The sequence below is a fragment of the Bos indicus genome, chromosome 27 (genome assembly GCF_029378745.1).
Source record: "Bos indicus isolate NIAB-ARS_2022 breed Sahiwal x Tharparkar chromosome 27, NIAB-ARS_B.indTharparkar_mat_pri_1.0, whole genome shotgun sequence".
NCBI classification, from domain to species: domain Eukaryota; kingdom Metazoa; phylum Chordata; class Mammalia; order Artiodactyla; family Bovidae; genus Bos; species Bos indicus.
The window spans coordinates 8489445-8507219 of NC_091786.1; positions in this window are offsets into that span (position 1 = coordinate 8489445).

Sequence of the window (17775 nt, forward strand, 5' to 3'; positions counted from 1 at the left end):
GTTCTTGGTTCATGTACTGTTGAAGCCTGGCAAGGAGATTTTTGAGCAGTACTTAGCTAGCATGTGAGATGAGTGAAATTATGTGATAGTTGGAACATTCTTTGGCTTTGCCCTTCTTTGGGACTGGAATGAAAACTGACTTTTTCCAGTCCTGTGGCCACTGCTGAGTTTTCCAAAATTGGTGACATATTGAGTGAAACACTTTAACAGCTTCATCTTTTAGGATTTGAGATAGCTCAACTGGAATTCCATCACCTTCACTAGCTTTGTTCGTAGTGATGCTTCCTAAGGGCCACTTGACTTCACATTCCAGGATATCTGGCTCTAAGTTAGTGAGCACACCATCATGGCTATCTGAGTCATTAAGATGTTTTTTGTATAGTTCTTCTGTGAATTCTTGCCACCTCTTCTTAATATCTTCTGCTTCTGTTAGGTCCATACCATTTCTGTCCTTTATCGAGCCCATCTTTGCATGAAATGTTCCCTTGGTATCTCTAATTTTCTTGAAGAGATCGCTAGTCTTCCCCATTCTACAGTTTTCCTCTGTTTCTTTGCATTATCACTTAGGAAGGCTTTCTTACCTCTCCTTGCTATACTTTGGAACTCTGCATTCATATGAGTATATTTTTCCTTTTCTCCTTTGCCTTTCACTTCTCATCTTTTCTCAGCTATTTGTTAGGTCTCCTCAGACAACCATTTTGCCCTTTTGCATTTCTATTTCTTGAGAATGGTTTTGATTCCTGCCTCCTGTGCAATATTATGAACCTCTGTCCATAGTTCTTCAGGCACTCTGTCAATCAGATCTAACCCCTTAAATCTATTTGTCACTTCCACTGTATCAAAATAAGGGATTTGATTTAGGTCCTAACTGAAAGGCTTAATGGTTTTCCCTACTTTCTTCAATTTAAGTCTGAATTTGGCAATAAGAGTTCAGCATCTGAGCCACAGTCTGCCCTGGTCTTGTTTTTGCTGACTGTATAGAGGTTCTCCATCTTCAGCTGCAAATAATATAATCAATCTGATTTCAGTATTGACCATCTGGTGATATCCATGTGTAGAGTCATTTCTTGTGTTGTTGGAAGAGGGTGTTTGCTATGACCAGTATGTTCTCTTGGCAAAACTCTTGTTAGCCTTTGCACCACTTCATTTTGTACTCCAAGGCTAAACTTGCCTGTTACTTTATGTATCTCTTGACTTCCTACTTTTGCATTCCAGTCCTCTATAATGAAAAGGACATCTTTTTTGGTGTTAGTTCTAGAAGGTCTTGTAGGTCTTCAGGGTAGAACAGTTCAATTTTAGCTTCTTCAGCATTAATGGTTGAGCCATAGAGTTGGATTACTGTGATAATGAATGGTTTGCCTTTGAAATGAAGAGAGATCATTCTGTTTTTTGTCTTTTTGAGATTGCACCCAAGTACTGCATTTGGGACTCTTTTGTTGAGTATGATGGCTACTCCATTTCTTCTAAGGAATTTTTGCCCACAGTAGTAGATATAATCGTCATCTGAATTAAGTTCGCCCATTCCAGTCCATTTTAGTTCACTGATTCCTAAAATGTCAACATTCACTCTTACCACCTTCTGTTTGACCACTTCTAATTTACCTTGATTCATGGACCTAACGTTCCAGGTTCCTATGCAATGTTGTTCTTACAGCATCCGACTTTACTTTCACCACCAGACACATCCTCATGGGCATTGTTTCCACTTTGATTCAGCCTCTTCATTCCTTCTGGAGCTATTTCTCCACTGTTCTCCAGTAGCATATTGGGCACCTACTGACCTGGGAAGTTCATCTTTCAGTGTCACATCTTTTTGCTTTTTCATGCTGTTCATGGAGTTCTCAAGGCAAGAATGCTGAGGTGGTTTGCCATTCCCTTCTCCAGTGGACCATGTTTTGTCAGAACTCTCCACTACCATCCCGCTTTGAACTGAACTGAATCAAGAACCATGGTGAAGGACCATCCCACCACTTCCAGTCAAATTCTCCTTCCTTTTTTCTCCTGAAATATCAATAATAGCAACCACTTCACTTAGCACCTGAATGTACTTAAAGTGAATACGTGTGTCCAGCCTTACTACCAGATTCCCCTTCCAACCACTCTGCTACTGGTCTTCTACATTTTTGAAAACCACACTCTCTTCATCTAGCAGTTTCTGTATGACTTCCTTGTCCCATGCTCATCATTTCTTGTATTACATCCTGTGGAAATTGCACCATGACATTTAGATAACAATAAGTCTCCTTTCTCTGTGTATTCTTGCCACCTCTTCTTAATATCTTCTGCTTCTGTTAGGTCCATACCATTTCTGTCCTTTATCGAGCCCATCTTTGCATGATATGTTCCCTTGGTATCTCTAATTTTCTTGAAGAGATCTCTAGTCTTTCCCATTCTGTTGTTTTCCTCTATTTCTTTGCATTGATTACTGAGGAAGGCTTTCTTATCTCTCCTTGCTATTCTTTGGAACTCTCATCATTCAGATGCTTATATCTTCCCTTTTCTCATTTGCTTTTCACTTCTCTTCTTTTCACAGCTATTTATAAGGCCTCCCCAGACAGCCATTTTGCTTTTTTGCATTTCCTTTCCATGGGAATGGTCTTAATCCCTGTCTCCTGTACAATGTCATGAACCTCAGTCCATAGTTCATCAGGCACTCTATCTATCAGATCTAGTCCCTTAAATCTGTTTCTTACTTCCACTGTATAATCATAAGGGATTTGATTTAGGTCATACCTGAATGGTCTAGTGGTTTTCCCTACTTTCTTCAATTTAAGTCTGAATTTGGCAATCAGGAGCTCATGATCTGAGCCACAGTCAGCTCCCAGTCTTGTTTTTTCTGACTGTATAGAGCTTCTCCATCTTTGGCTGCAAAGAATATAATCAATCTGATTTCGGTGTTGACCATCTGGTGATGTTCATGTGTAGAGTCTTCTCTTGTGTGTTGGAAGAGGGTGTTTGCTATGAAAAGTGCGTTCTCTTGGCAAAATTCTGTTAGCCTTTGCCCTGCTTCGTTCTGTATTCCAAGGCCAAATTTGCCTATTACTCCGGGTGTTTCTTGACTTCCTACTTTTGCATTCCAGTCCCCTATAATTAAAAGGATATCTTTTTTGGGTGTTAGTTCTAAAAGGTCTTGTAGGTCTTCACAGAACCATTCAACTTCAGCTTCTTCAGCATTACTGGTTGGGGCATAGCCTTGGATTACTGTGATATTGAAAGGTTTGCCTTGGAAATGAACAGAGATCATTCTGTCGTTTTTGAGATTGCATCCAAGTACTGCATTTCAGACTCTTTTGTTGACCATGATGGCTACTCCATTTCTTCTAAGGTATTCCTGCCCACAGTAGTAGATATAATGGTCATCTGAGTTAAATTCGCCCATTCCAGTCCATTTTAGTTCGCTGATTCCTAGGATGTCGACATTCACTCTTGCCATCTCTTGTTTGACCACTTCTAATTTGCCTTGATTCGTGGACCTGACATTCCAGGTTCCTATGCAATATTGCTCTTTACAGCATCGGACCTTGCTTCTATCACCAGTCACATCCACAACTGGGTGCTGTTTTTGCTTTGGCTCCATCCCTTCATTCTTTCTGGAGTTATTTCTCCACTGATCTCCAGTAGCATTTTGGGCCCCTACTGACCTGGGGAGTTCCTCTTTCAGTATCCTATCATTTTGCCTTTTCATACTGTTCATGGAGTTCTCAAGGCAAGAATACTGAAGTGGTTTGCCATTCCCTTCTCCAGTGGACCACATTGTGTCAGACCTCTCCACCATACCCGTCCATCTTGGGTGGCCCCACAGGGCATGGCTTAGTTTCATAGAGTTAGACAATTGATGCTTTTGAACTGTGGTGTTGGAGAAGACTCTTGAGAGTCCCTTGGACTACAAGGAGATCCAACCAGTCCATTCTGAAGGAGATCAGCCCTGGGTGTTCTTTGGAAGGAATGATGCTAAAGCTGAAACTCCAGTACTTTAGCCACCTCATGCAAAGAGTTAACTCACTGGAAAAGACTCTGATGCTGGGAGGGTTTGGGGGCAGGAGGAAAAGGGGATGACAGAGGATGAGATGGCTGGATGGCATCACCGACTCGATGGACGTGAGTTTGAGTGTACTCTGGGAGATGGTGATGGACAGGGAGGCCTGGTGTGCTGCTATTCATGGGGTCACAAAGAGTCAAGACACGACTGAGTGACTAAACTGAACTGAACTGAACTGAAGTCTCCTTCCTCTGCACCTAGAAAGTTCTTATTGTTGAAGCCAACCTTACGCATTCTGTACATTGAGAGTTGGTGGACAAAGTTAGAAAACCAGTTTGGTGTCCCAGCTTCAATAAAGGTCCCAGTAGTTTCATAGGGTCTCTTGATTTTTCTCTTGTTAGCTCTTTTTTACAGGACTATTAAAGACTTAAAAGACTGAAACTGGTCTTTGCATGGGGTTTCACATTTGCATCAGTTTTTCTTTCCCCACCAAATCCCATAGGGGCAAAACAGAGGTAAATCTAGGTGGAAGCTGTACATACAGTAGGTTTGCATCACAGATGAGATTAGGAAACCACAGTCCTTTTTAATGGAATGCAAGCAACCGGGCCCAACATTTGCACTGGAAGGAGATGTTATCTTTATTGTAATAACACTAATTTGCAAACAAATCAGCCTGTTTCAGAGGAAGACACTATCTCTGTCCTCTAAGGCTGCTTGCTCTACCAATATCTCTGAAAAGATAACCTGGAACTAGAGCTGTTGGGGTCATCCCTTTAACAAATTATAGAGGTATACTTGAGCCAATAATACAAACAAAATGGAATCCTAAACAAAAATTTGGGGGGGCTCCAAAATCACTGCAGATGGTGACTGTAGCCATGAAATTAAAAGACTTGCTCCTTGGAAGAAAAGCTGTGACAAACCTAGACAGCATATTAAAAAGCAGAGACATTACTTTGCCAACAAAGGTCTGTCTTGTCAAAGCTATGGGTTTTCCAGTAGTCATGTATGGATGTGAGAGTTGGATTATAAAGAAAGCCGAGAGCCGAAGAATTGATGCTTTTGAACTGTGGTGTTGTAGAAAACTCTTGAGAGTCCATTGGACTGCAAGGAGATCCAACCAGTCAATCCTAAAGGAAATCAGTCCTGAATATTCATTGGAAGGACCGATGCTGAAGCTGAAGCTCCAATACTTTGGCCACCTGCTGCAAAGAACTGACTCACTGGAAAAGACCCTGATGATGGGAAAGATTGAAGGCAGGAGGAGAAGGGGACGACAGAAGATGAGATGGTTGGATGGCATTACCTACTCGATGGACATGAGTTTGGGTAAGCTCCGGAGTTGGTAATGGACAGGGAGGCCTGGGTGTGCTATAGTCCATGGGGTCACACAGATTTGGACATGACTGAGTGACTGAACTGAAACAAAGTAATCAGTCATTCTAAAAAAAGGTTTAAAAGGAAGAAAAATGAACTAAAGTGGGCTAAATATAAAGCAAGTTTCAACATGGAATTGTCTAATTCCATTGTCTAAATGGAATTATTGGTGTCTAAATAGATACCATTTTAAAAAAGTACAAAAAAAGAAAAATGCACCTATAAAAATGCAGCTGTCTACCAGAAATCCATGTTAATTAGAAGCTACAGATACAGTAAAATAAATTCAGTGAAAGGACTATACCACCCAAATCTAAACATAAGAAAGAATGGCTGTACTAAAATCAAAGGCAGGACTTCCTAATGATAAAGGGCACAATTCATCCAGAAGATGCACCAATTCTAAATGTGTATGCATCCAATATCAGAGCTTCAAAATATTGAAAGCAGAAAATGACAAGGCTGAAAATAATCCTGTATTATCCAGCAATTCTAGAAAAAACTACTAGAATGTAAAAATTGAGTTTAGCAAGTTTGCAGAAGATACTGCTACTGCTAAGTCGCTTCAGTCGTGTCTGACTCTGTGCGACCCCATAGACGGCAGCCCACCAGGCTTCCCCATCCCTGGGATTCTCCAGGCAAGAACACTAGAGTGGGTTGCCATTTCCTTCTCCAATGCATGAAAGTAAAAAGTGAAAGTGAAGTCACTCAGTCATGTCCGACTCTTAGCGACCCCATGGACTGCAGCCTACCTGGCTCCTCCATTCATGGATTTTCCAGGCAAGAGTACTAAGGTTAATACAAAAATTGATTGTTTTCTAATACACTAGCACTTACGGTAAATCTATTGCACTATAGATAGCATCATATTTTTATATGGATAGAAATACAAATTAATGGAACAGATGATATACTCAAAAGTAGCAAGTTTATTTTTGACAAAAATGCTAAGGTACTTCATGAGGAAGTACTTTTCAACATATGGAGCTACAACAACTAGGTCACCATTTGGGAAAACAAAATGAACTTTGACTATTATCTCATACTTTAACACAAAATTCCTTTAAAATTAACCATAGACATTAATATAAAATCTAAAATATTAAAACTTCTATAACAAAGCATAGGGAACTTCTTCAGTATTTATTGTTTCTTAGATGGGACACCAAAAGTCTAAAATAAAAGGAAAAAATTTGATAAATTGGACTTGGTAAGTTAAAATTTTCTCTTCGTCAATATGGTATTGAGAAAATGAAGAAAGTTCCTGCCACTACAAGCAAGAAAATGTTTACTAAACAAACAAAGGAATGGAACTGAATAAAGAAGTTTTACACATCAGCAATACGGAGGAAAGAATCTATGAATAATCTTATAGTTGAAATACCAAAAAGATAGCCAAATGGTCAGTAACCACATGCAAAGATGTATAACATCTTTGGTTGTGGGGGAAATGCAAAGTAAACCATAATGTGATACCCAAAACACAAACATCAGAATGGTTAAAAGTAACAAAACTTACTTTATTAGTCAGAGGTCTCCATAGAAACACAATGAATATTAAAAATATTATATTGAGTGAAAAAAAAAGCCAGTTCTAGAGAATAAATATTGTAGAATTCCATTTGTGTGAATCTCTAGAAAGGCAAATATAATCTATAGTGACAGAAGGTAGCAATGGTTGCCTTTGCTTGGGGCTAAAGTGGGGAAATTATTTGGAAAAGTCTCAAGGAATGTGATTGGAGCCATAGAAATGTTCTGTGTCTGAATGGTTGTAGTGGTTACCAAGGTGTGTATAAATCTGTCAAAATGTATACCAAAATAGATACATTTTATTGTATGTAAATTATATTCCACTAAAGTTGATTTTAGATAAATAAAAAGCACAAAAACTGTCAGAATTTAAGGTTGATAAAAATATTAAATTGTTTTGAATGGAAACAAGACCTGGAGACAAAGAATGATTGGTAGTAACAAAGAAAAATGCCTACAATTTATTAGGAATTACTAGGTGCATTCTGCTAAGCCCTGGAATGCATTATTTTACTTTACGTTTTTAAATTAACCCAAAGGGTATTACCACTAATCCCACTTTGCAGGTGAGGAAACTAATACCTGGACAGTTCACGCTGCCAGACGACGTGCCTGTCACTACACACAGCAGCGTGGCAGCACCCAGCCTTCACTGCAGCTGTGTGTGACTCTAAACTACAGTCTTCATTACAGGAATCGAACCCTCGAGAAAAAAAAATCTTAGAAGGATTTTATATTTAGAAATAAGTGTGCAATTGAGAAACTAAGATTACATTCCACATACTTTTAGTATTGCTTAAGTATTGCTAAGAGTTTGGAATCCTTTGCTAAACATTTGTGCTCTGTCCTAACTGACACAAACATGAGAAATACACAACACAAAGAAGTGTTGTAGTACAAATTCCAGACCTCAGGGTCTCGCAGGGAAGAGATTTACCACATAGCCCAGAACGCTGTCCGCAGTAGAGGGGGAAAGAGTGGTGCTGAACGGTTCCTTGTCAGTCAAGCCATACCACAGATGCTCTCGTGGTTTGGGGACACTAGTCTGAACTGCCATGAACCAGGTCGGCCTCAGAATCTCAGCCCCAGTCGATTCTGAGTTATTCTGCAGGGGCTCTGTGGGGTCACGTGCTGAACTAAACCCAAAGGCCTGAATTCCTTTGTTAACCCTGAAACCGCTCCAACTTCCTCAAATTCCTTTAGATCAGTGAATGATCTAGAACAAATTTTGACCTTCAAAGTTGTTTGGAACAAACTGGAATCTAAAATTAAGGTTTGTTTAATTTTAGCCTTACCTTTTTGCTTTTTTTTTTTAAATCTAACATCTAACATTTTGGTTACTATTCAGAAGACATATATATATATAAAACTTTTGTTGTTCCAATTCTATTGCAATATTCTAAATGCAAACATTTCATAAGTAATCTGATTATCTCACTGAAGAAAATGCTAGAATCTATTTAATGATAGTCATATTCCATGAAGAACATATATTGTCTGTCATTAATTTTAAGTGTCTTTAATTGATATTTAACAAAAGAATTTAGGCCTCTGTTATCAGACAATACTTTTCTATTAAAAATAGTAAGATATGAGGATTTTGTGGACTTTTTTAATATTTCTACAGGAAAAAAAATCAATGTCCTTTCAGAAAAATTCTGGCTGATATTAAAGTTTAAAAAAAGCAACAGTTTTAAAACAGATTTAGTAATTTGAATCCAGCATTGGCTATACAGAAAATTCTTCCTTCAGATCTTTTAAGGCTTAAGTGCCCAGTGGTTCAGACCTTGGTCCTTTTTTCTCTGTCTATACCTCCTCCATGGTGGTTTCACCTGTTCTCTTGCCTTTAAGGTTTACCCCTTCCTGTAGCCTTGCTGAATCTTATATCTTCCCCCTCATTTAACCTCTCCGCCAGCAGCTACAAATAAACATGATCTCACCAGCTCCACCCAAGTACATTCATCTGTCCTCTTCCCTCTCTGACTTGACTGCAACTCCATCTTCCAGTTAATCAAGCCAGAATCCTTGGAGTTATCTTTAACTCCTTACTTCCTTTCAAATTCCCATCCAATGCATCAGCAAAACCTCTTGGTTCTACTTTCAAAATACGTCCAGAACCCAACAGTTTTTCCTACCTTCACTGCTATATTCTGATTCAATCTTCTTTTGCCTGAATTCTTCAAAAATCTTGTCTGATCTGTCTGCTTCTGCCCATGGCTCAGGACAATCCATTCTACAGGGAGTAGCCTCCTTGATCCACTGAAGGCAAAAGGAAGGTGTTGCCACTCTTCTTCTGAAACCATTTGATGGGTCACCCAGCTCAGTCATTTTAAAAACCAAAGTAATGACCGTGGTCAAAACATCCTACGTTATCGGACTTGTTCTTGCTGTTTCTTTGGCAGAAAAATTCTTTCTCTATATATCTGAATAACTAACACCATCACTTGCTTCAATTCTCTTCCTGAATATAGCCTATTAAATATGGTCTAAAGTGATCATTTATTAAAATTGCAAATCTCGTTCCCCTGGCACACTTCATTTCTGTTTTCCTGCTCTATTGTTTTTCTTTAACACATATATCCTTCTAAAACATCATGTAATTTATTATATTTCTGGCTTATTATTGGTTTTCCCACACTGGAAAGAAAGCTTCACACAAGCAGGGCTTTTTTCTTCTTTTTGTCTCTTTGTCTTTTCTGTATCCAGTGAGCTGAAGACAGTGCTTTATGCAAGATACATATCTTACTGAATAACTGAACAGATAAGATATGAGATATGGTATTTCCATTCATTCACTAGAGTATATTGAATGACTTCTATCTGCCAGTCCCTGTACTAGCTCTTAGGATACAGTAGGAAGCAAAGGATACATAGTCCCCCGTTTTATGGGGCTCACAGCCTATTGAGAAAACTGCCATTATAGAAATATCCATAGAAACAAGAAGTGCCTACATAGAAACTGAGAAACGTGCTATGCGGGGAAAGTTACAGTATACCATAAAATAGGGTAACAGAACCCAGATTCAGAGAAAAACCTCATTAAAGAAGTAACATAGATGAAAGGCTAAATAGCAATTGAGATGTTAAAAATATATACATGAAAGAAATACATGTGCCAAGTTCAAAAGCTGAGAAAGGAGGAAAGATAGTCAGGGCTGTTGGAACATAATTAACAAAAGGAGAAGAACACAGATGCAGCTAATGTAGTCACCACGGACCAGACATGCCAGGCTTAGTTGACTGTGAAAGAATCCTGGGTGCAAGGAGAAGACTTTGAAGAGAATTAAGCAGGGTAATGATGTAATGAGATTTTGTAATATGCACTATCATTCTGCCTCTTGTGTGTTTCAGGATGACTTAAAATAGACAGAAGTGGAAGCAGAAAGGTCAGCCAGAATTTAATGGTTTTAGTACCAGTTAGAGAAGAGAGTGTGACATACACATGTGACCTGGGTGGTGACTGTTGAGAAGGAAATGATGAGGTAGATACAAAGTATATTTTTATTAGAATGCCATGTATTAGGTATAGAAACAGATATGACTTCCTGGTTACTATCATTTGCAAATAGGCATATACAAGTAGATGTGAATGCTAGGATAAGAAACAGATAATCAAACAATGAAGCACTGACTGCCTTTGCTGGGACACTGGGATCAGAAAGCAGGTGGTAGAAAAAAATTAGGCTCATTATTCAAATTTACTAGGGTTCAATTTTATGATCATCCCATAGTTTATATATTTTGTCTTGCATTGTCCCAGAAGGCTCTGGAAGAATGCCTGAGTCCCACAGTTTTCCCCAGAATGAACAGCAGGCTGGATATTCTGTGCACAAAAAAAAGGTATCAGGTGACATGTCGTGTGCATAGTGCTGAACATCGACTCTTTTGGTCTTTAGACCAATAAATGTGCAGGGTCAGTCTTGTTCCTCAATTCGCATATCCAGGATCCCATTTGGGAAATATCTCAATCTGCTTCTCTTTCCTTTAATTTGACAGTTAGTTGTGATGTTCCTGGAGCTCGGGTAGAGCAGGTGAGACTAGGCGAGGAACAAGAATTTGGCCTAGAGCAAAGCCTGGGAAGAAATGCAGTTACCCTGAGTCCCAAGAGAACAAAACCAAGAGCTAAGTGTGAATGTAGACGAATTGTCAGTACGGCAAGCCTGGATACCCAGCAGGAGTAGGCATTGTGAAGATTCAAGCCTAACAGCTGACCCAGTCAGAAACACGGCGCAGGTATGTAGTTATGAAAGGTGCACACAAAAGAGAAAAGCCACAGGCAGCAGTGATGGTGAAGTGTTCAGATAAAAGTTACCATCTTTAAGCCAGTTTTGGAAACATGGGCTGAGAGGAACATGCACTTTGGGAAATCAGTATCGTGAAGAGGTCTGTACAATGAAACAGAGCATCATTACAGACCAAATCCATCTACCCAGCTTTCAGTACCCTTTCTGGACTACTGTGGGAGAAGTACAGGTGTGGACCAGATGAAGCCAACTTAAGCCAGAGGCAAAGGGAAATACAGACTGCTGATTACAGCGGAGAATGTTCCTTTGGTGAGCCCTCACTTGTACCTACTCGGTTGAGTAGCTTTCTGTTGCCCATGTTCTATTATTAAGCTTGACAACCCAAAGACTAATCATCTCATCACTGTCTTTTAGAGTTTTAAGACTCCACAAATGAATAGGTAACGCTCTTTGGTCCTTTTCTTACCTTTAATCATAAAGTCGTCTGAAAGAATGACTACTATATTCAAGCCTTAACAGAGTCATTAGTTAGACATTGATATAAATGTAAAAAAACCTTTCCAGTGAGAAAGAAGAGCAAAGTTGTAAGTTTCTATTTCAAATTCTAAATATCTATTTCTTATCGACTTTGCCTGCTATTAAATCACCGTATCTAAGGCATGATAGTACTGTTTAAGGAAGTATCATGTCTCACATCAGCTTTGATGTGTTTAACCACTGTGTTATCACCCTGCTAAATTAGATAAGGTTTATTTATTTATTTATTTTTGGTATCTCAACCTAGAAATAGTCAAATTCTTCTATGAATTCCAAAGAACATTGCGCAATACCAGATACCATAAGTGAGCTCCAAAGCCAAGAGCAAATGATGTGTGGAATTTAGGGTCCTGCCAGTTTTACACATCTTGAAATAATACAGTTCATAGCAACGTGGAGAGAGATTAGCACTCAAAATCTTCAAGTGGCAATTCGGTATACACAAGAATTTTGTTTTCATACATACTTATTTCTATCCTTAGTGTCTTGCCCTTATATATTAATAGTATGCTAGAAATATTGTCAGTACACTTTCCTGTTCTTCAGACATTTCTTCTAAGGTAGCAACACATACATTTTAATATAATAAAAGTAATAATTTTCATTTTTAATATAATAAAAATAAAATTTTAACATAAAATACCCATGGTTTTGCTTAATTATGAGATTTTTTTTGTTCCAAGGATACAGAATAATATTAAAATTAAGGTAAAGGAATATAAATTAAAGGATTAAGATAAAACTAGGAATGAGGGACACACAGAATTCAATACCCTAGAGCCCAGCGCTCTCAAAACCACAGGTTTGGCATGAGCTTTTCTGGAAGCCAGTGAGAAAATGAGAGTGTAATCAGTTGTGTTATTTCTAAATATCTCCTTAGTGTTTACAAAACAAATACTCCTAAGATAAATATCTATTAAGTGTTTATAAGATAAAAACAAACAGTAACTCAGGTTAGGCCCAGCTATTCCCACTACTGAGTAAGTCAGGAGGGACAGCTTTTCTTTCCATCCTCATAGATAGGGTGCTGCCTGATGTTGCAAACAAGCTGCTTATTAATATCCTCACCAGGACCATATTCACAAGCCTAGGAACTAGTCTTTCCCCACCTAGGCCCATTCCAATCTCTTCTCCATCCCTCAGGCAAAACCCCATCTTTTAAAACTAAAATCTAATGATATCTGATGCTTCAGTTCAGCTCAGTTCAGTTGCTCAGTCATGTCTGACTCTTTGCGACCCCGTAGATTGCACAGCGCCAGGCTTCCCTGTCCATCACCAACACCCAGAGCTTGCTCAAACTTATGTTGATGGAGTCGGTGATGCCATCCAACCATCTCATTCTCGGTCATCCCCTTCTCCTGCCTTCAGTCTTTCCCAGCATCAGGGTCTTTTCCAGTGAGTCAGCTCTTCGCATCAGGTGGCCAAAGTATTGGAGTTTCAGCATTAGCATCAGTTCTTCCAATGAATATTCAGGACTGATCTCCTTTAGGATGGACTGGTTGGATCTCTTTGTAATCCAAGGGATTCTCAAGAGTCTTCTCCAACACCACAGTTCAAAAGCATCGATTCTTCAGTGCTCAGCTTTCTTTATAGTCCGGCTCTCACATCCATACATGACTACTGGAAAAACCATAACTTTGACTAGATAGACCTTTGTCCGCAAAGTAAAGACTCTGCTTTTTAATATGCTGTCTAGGTTTGTCATAGCTTTTCTTCCAAGGAGCAAGTGTCTTTTAATTTCATGGCATCAGTCACCATCTGCAGTGATTTTGGAGCCCAAGAAGATAAAGTCTGTCACTGTTTCCCTTGTTTCCTCATCTATTTGCCGTGAAGTGATTTGACCAGATGCCATGATCTTAGTCCTGATGCTTAAATTCCTTAAAAACCTTTCCGTTGCTTCTGGGGAAAAAAAATCAAAATCCTTAATGGTCCCATCAAGGTCTTAGGTGTTCTGGTTCTGCCTGCCTCTCTCTCCTGCATCTCAACTTAGTCCTGCAGTAAAACCATGCATTTTTTGTTTTTTGTTTGTTTGGTTTTTTTTTTGGACGAGACCTCAGAGAACCAGGAGTTTTTGCTCCACTACTTTACTTTATTCATGTGATGACTTGATTAATGTCTATCTCTACATTGTGGGCTTCAGAAGACTGGGTGTCTTAATTTGGTTATCTTCCCTGTGCTATCATACTTCTGTCTCAATAAAAACTTGAATTTCAGTAGATGGATAAATGAATGACTGAGCAAACACAGAGTGAGTGTTTTGTCCTTCAGTGATGTTTTAACCTAGGAACTGATTTGAATACTGAAAGGAAAGGCAAGCCAATCTTTGGAAACTATTTTGATCACAACCAAAGTTTTAACTAGTACTGAACATCTATGAATTTAGAATATAATTTCAAACATGTTTTAAATGTGTCAACATAAAAAAAATGCAATCTTCTAACATGTACTAAATAGAAATTTTTAGGTTCTATCAATCACCTACCTTGGTGATTAACTGTGACTCTATATAGACTCATTGAGAAACATCTCTATGCAAAGTCATTTTGATTTAAATATCTCATCTGCATTATGGCAGGTGAGGACCAGGCTTACCTGGAAACAATTCTATGAAATTATGTTTCCAGAGTGTGGCTTATTACTTCAGAGGACAACATATAAAAAGCAATAATAAGTAATAATAATATAAATGACAGAAATCCACTTGTGCTACATTGGTGCACAGACTTTTAGAAGTAGGATTTTATCTGGCATATAATCTCAACTTGTGTGAACAGAAGTATCCATTACGGTGGCCTGAGGGCAAATTTAACTTGAATACTTTTTCACTAACTGAAAACTTACCAAAAGATTTATAGTTCCATGTTTGGTTTCAACCTCAAAGTGCCTTTTCCTGGAAAGTTTTTCAACCTTTCTCAACTGTGTATGAATTATTATTGTAAGAAAAAAAAATGTTGACATTTGTAACATTTGTCAGTCTTGGTGGCTTGAGAAATTTCCAAAAACAGTTGAAACCATTTCCAGTTAGCTTAAGAAAGTCAGGGGAAGGCTCAAAACGAAGAAGAAGGTACTTCATGCATTGCACACAGTAGGGATTCAGTGAAAGAACTCCGAGGTTAGTTGCACTGGGTTGTGCTATTTCTGCATGTGATACTGTAGAGAAGTTGAAGATGTCTTGGCAGTTGGAGTGTGATGCGGTTAGTGAAATGCTAGCATGCTCCCCACCCCAGATGGCTCACTGAGGCAGTGTACTACATCAACTGACAGCAGAGAGTGAGATATGTCCAGAAACTGTGGCTTTATTCATGGTTATCAAGTCTTCTGCATGAGCCTGTGGAACAGGAGGAAAACATTTCTTACATCAGCTTAACCTTTCTGATGAAAAGTGAAGTATAGAGAAGGAATGAATTATTTTAAAGGACAGCTCTTTTATCTCTTTTGCTTGGTTCTGTAAAAGGTAAAAGGACTTGGGAAATTCCATGAAGATAAATATGTTCTCTGAAACAAACTTTTTATCATACCCTTAGCTCATTTATGCAACATGGCTAACTTAAGATAGCTAACTTAAGATAGTTTACACATAGCTGTGAGGTCATGGAAAGTAAGTTCCAGGTACATTGCTTTCCAATGACAAATATTAGAAAATTGAGGGAAACACACAATCGAGAGATCCTTGATAATTTTCTAGTATCATGTATCTCAAATAGCCTTTCAGGAAGTCCTGGATCATACTCAATGCATATTTGAATGCTCTGACATGAGACCCATATGCTCTAAATATCAGGCTGTCAGAAAGCAGAATTTCATTCCACTGTATAGGTTTTGGCATTTGACAAATTACAGCTCCTGGGAGCTATCACACTTCCATCTGAGGTTGGCTACAGACCTTTTGAAAATAATTTAAAATATTTTTTCAAAAAGGGTCTTTTAAAGATACATGAACACCGAGAAATTCCAAATGAGGCCCCAGAATTCTGAGTTCATTTCAGTTCAGTTCAGTTCAGTTCATTCGCTCAGTGTGTCCGACTCTTTGCAACCCCATGAACCACAGCACGCCAGGCCTCCCTGTCCATCACCAACTCCCAGAGTTTACCAAAACTTGTGTCCATTGAGTCGGTGATGCCATCCAGCCATCTCACCCTCTGTCGTCCCCTTCTCCTCCTGCCTTCAATCTTTCCCAGCATCAGGGTCTTTTGCAATGAGTCAGCTCTTTGCATCAGGTGGCCAAAGTATTGGAATTTTAGTTTCAGCATCAGTCCTTCCAATGAACACTCAGGACTGATCTCCTTTAGGATGGACTGGTTGGATCTCCTTGCAGTCCAAGGGACTCTGAAGAGTCTTCTCCAACACCACAGTTCAAAAGCATTAATTCTTTGAATTCATTTAAAGAAGACTTAATTTCATCTTGAAAAAATGTAGGACATTTTATTCTGTATCAATAGCAATCATTGCAGATTATACATCTAAATTCTTAAGCAAATCAATACAAAAATTTTTTAGAGAGCATTTCTGGGCTGATTAGTGGGCATATGGGAAATTTAGATGTATCTGCCTGCCTTCAAGGAACTTAACTTGGAATTCTTCCCCTCATAACTCCCATGCCCTCCCATATCTGCCCCCTGAAACAATTTGACTAGAAAGTCTACCTCTTCCAAAAGAGGGTTTACACTGATTGTAGATTATATTCTTTCTTTAAAAAGGCAAAATCGTCCAGTAAATTCACTAATCAGATGTTTCAAAATAACAAGTAAGTTACCCGCTAGAATTATTTAAGAATTTAATTGAATTCCTACCAAATTTAATGGTAAACCCGAACTCTGGTTCTTCATTACCCTTCTGAAATCAGTTACAAGTACATGATCTTTTCGTTACTTGAGTTTTAATTCACGTCCCTGTGAAATCCAGAACTGTTTTGGCTTTCTTGTCATCTTTTAAATTAGTTTACATTGCACTGATGTAAAATTGAAACTTACTCTCTCCTGCCTTGAAAAGACTCCTGACCAAAGAACACTGACCAGTATATATGTTTGTATTTTTAATTTCTCCAACCTTTAGATCTGTTGCACAAGTTACTTGTGTTTGTTTTTAATTTTCATGAGCCATAGAAATGAAATATTTTCCCCAAAGCTTTCTTGATCTTGCATTAAAGGCAAGAAAGTGGACAAATTAACTGTTGTTCACACAAAGCTTCTTAAAAAGAACAATGCAAATTTCTATTTTTTTTTTAGCTTCTCCTTGGTGACATGTTTTTATTGTCTGATTCCATTTTTTTACATCTATATATTCTTTTTCATATTATTTTCCATTCTGGTTTATCACAGGATGTCAAATATAGTTCCCTATGCTGTACAGTAGGACCTTTTTGTTTAAAAGTGAAGTGAAGTTGCTCAGTCATGTCTGACTCTTTGCGACCCCGTGGATTGTAGCCTACCAGGTTCCTCCGTCCATAGGATTTTCCAGCAAGAGTACTGGACTGGGTTGCCATTTCCTTCTCCAGGGGATCTTCCCAACCTAGGGATCGAACCCAGGTCTCCTGCATTGCAGGTAGACACTTTACCATCTGAGCTACAGCTGGCTCACTATCTTGCTGTTTATCCAACCTGTATATAACAGTTTGCACCTGCTAATTCCAAACTACCAATCCATCCCTCCTTCACCCCCACCTCTCCCCCTTGGCAACAACCAATCTGTTCTCTCTGTCTGTGAATCTGTTTCTGTTTCATTGATATATTCATTTTTGTCATATTTTAGATTACACCTATAAGTGATATCATACAGTATTTGTGTCCTTCTGTGTGACTTCTCCAAAATCACTGCAGATGGTGGCTGCAGCCATGAAATTAAAAGACACTTGCTCCTTGGAAGAAAAGCTATGACAAACCTAGGCAGCATATTAAAAAGCAGAGATTTTACTTTGCTGACAAAGGTCCATCTAGTCAAGCTATGGTTTTTCCAGTAGTCATGTATGGATGTGAGAGTTGTACCATAAAGAAAGCTGAGCACTGAAGAACTGATGCTTTTGAATCGTGGAGTTGGAGAAGACTCTCGAGAGTCTGTTGGACTGCAAGGAGATCCAACCAGTCCATCCTAAAGGAAATTAGTCCTGAA